Below are 2438 nucleotides of genomic sequence, written 5' to 3'. Positions count from 1 at the left end.
ATACGCTAAGGCCAAATGGTCACGCGGTCAGCTGAAGGTAGAAGTGAAGTACGAGAGAATAATGTGAGTTCATAACACACTCGAGTCATTAGAAGAGATTAGAAGAATGCGTTTAGTTTTAATTTGGGAGCATAGACACAGTTGAGCTATAGAAAAGTAGGTGTACCTGGGTAAGAAGAGATGTTGAATTCGCTGGTTCAGAAGAGCAGAGGCCGTTGTTATTCTGGAAGAAGCCAATGGTTGTAGCTGATGATGAATGAGCATATGCATTGTCAACGGTATTGGGATTTTAACTAAGAGCAGAGAGCTTTTGGTGAATCAGTATCAGTAAGATGATCTTATTCTGCATACAGTATTAGTTAGTTGTCTGTGTATGTGTAGCAAAGGCATCGCCTTGGTTAATGTGAATTTAACTTGAGCTTTGTATAGGAATAGCATCTTACTGAAACTGTAATTTTTACAGTTCATGTATAAGTCTGGTCATTGAGATACAGTTTTGGTGATGCTATTTATGGGCCATCCCTATGAGAAATCATAAGAGTGATTAAACGCAGTGTCATTTTCGGTGGGATTTGAACTGAGAATGGAGAGGATAGCAATTAAATTTATATAATGGATATTTAATCTGTATTTCCCACGATTCTAACAACTTACGTCGTTAGTTTGTACGAAAATCGTGAAAACTGTTCGCTTTGTATTTTGTTTTAAATAGGCGTGCCAGAATACCTTTGATAAAAGGTTTTTAAATTTTAATTTAGAAATTACTACCATGAAGTAAAAATAAAAAATAAAAAAATAAAAAAAACCATTATCATTCTGTTTTGGACTTTTTGAACCTTTCGTGTGACTAATATATACGAGTTCCCAGGTTTTCGGGACGGAATGTAAAAAAGTGGTTTTATGTGGGTGGGTGTTTGGAACACATCTTTTGGAAGGGGTGACAATGCTTTAGTCTCACCCACTCACAGAGATAAAGTCACAAACACACACACATACACAGAGAAAGAGAAAGCGAGAAATAGAGTGATGTAGAAGAGAATGAATAATTCATTCAGCATAAATAAAACAGGTAGAGCACTGTGAATAATTTGTGTGGCTTACACATATACGCACACAAATATATAATTTTATCCATTACTTTCAGTCACTAGACTGCGGCTCTTCTGGGGTACGCTTTATAAAAAGAAAAGCGTCATCGGTAGGATTCGAACCTACGTGTGGAGACCCCAATGGATTTCTAGTCCATCGCCTTAACCACTCGGCCACGATGATTGCTTTGCATACAGTCACACACACCACACACACACACACACACCACACACACACACACACACACACACACACACACATAAACTTAGATATGTTTCGACCAAAGATTGGTCCAGGTCATGTCTAACTTAATAGCACCACCTGATAGGATTATCTAAATCCTGTTTAAGTCAAGTTTTGTTTATGGTCCATTCAAGTAGTGAGTTCTTGTTAATTGAGTTGTATCCAGGTATGGGTGGCTTATCCGGTATACCTTGAAGAAATCTGTCCAGACTCCGTTTAAAGGCGATGGGATCCTTTCCCTCTTTGATCTCTTTCGGGATAATGTTAAACAGGGCAGGGCCTGTTGAGGAAAAGAAATTATGTCGCAGTGTACCTATATGCTGTGATCCTGAATTGGGCAGGGGACGTATGGCCCGTGGTCCCAGCCTTGGATGAACCTTGAAACTAATGTTCAGGTCGTTTGGGCAATGCTGGCGGTATACTCTCCACATCGTTCAAATGATGTATCGCTTACAGTGGCGCTGGAGAAAGTAGAGTTTCAAGGCTTTAAGGCGGTCCCAATAATCGAGATCAGTCATGCCTTCAATTCGTTTAGTTGAGAAAGAAATAGATTATTATATAGATATCTATTTTAACTCGTTTTCCCCAGCAAATTGGACTGCTAATAGTGTACCCATTTCGATAAATGATAGCCTCCTCAGTCGAAATTCTGACCACAAGAGGTATGCATATTAAGTGTGTACAGGTTCACTTCATCATCATATTTGGTAGGTGCACGATATAATTGACGATCGTTTTGTTTACTTGAATTCTTCAATTTGTTTAGTGAGTGTCCTCTGTCGAGATGTTTATATATATAGGTGCTGTTGAGTTAGACATGGCCTGGACTAATCTTTGGTCGAAACATATCTAAGTATATCTAAGTTTAAACAACAGGTCAGTACTGACATGGCAAACGTATGGTCTAAGGAATTCCAGCCGCGACCGTCCTTTTTTTCAGGAACACCACAATCTAGAATCACATTATTCCTTGTTTTCTGCTTGCTCATGACGACTGTATGATTTGAAGGATATTTGACAGTTATTTCTAAAAGATCAGGTGTCTGTGTTAAGGCTCTCTGCTGCCTAAAATATAATTTTTCCTGTAAATTCTGGATTTTCAAACC

At 38.6% G+C, this 2438-nt stretch overlaps 1 non-coding gene across 1 annotated transcript; it reads right to left on the bottom strand.

The window, feature by feature from the left end:
* Positions 1–1190: 1190 nt before the first annotated feature.
* On the bottom strand, positions 1191–1272 carry Trnas-aga. The gene has a single exon. It is a non-coding gene; the product is annotated as a tRNA-Ser (tRNA).
* Between the last annotated feature and the right edge of the window lie 1166 nt (positions 1273–2438).

Source organism: Octopus sinensis, linkage group LG3, assembly GCF_006345805.1.
Source record: "Octopus sinensis linkage group LG3, ASM634580v1, whole genome shotgun sequence".
In the NCBI taxonomy this organism is placed as follows: Eukaryota; Metazoa; Mollusca; class Cephalopoda; order Octopoda; family Octopodidae; genus Octopus; species Octopus sinensis.
The sequence above is the reverse complement of the archived record's forward strand: the minus strand, read 5'-3'. Positions and strand labels throughout refer to the sequence as shown.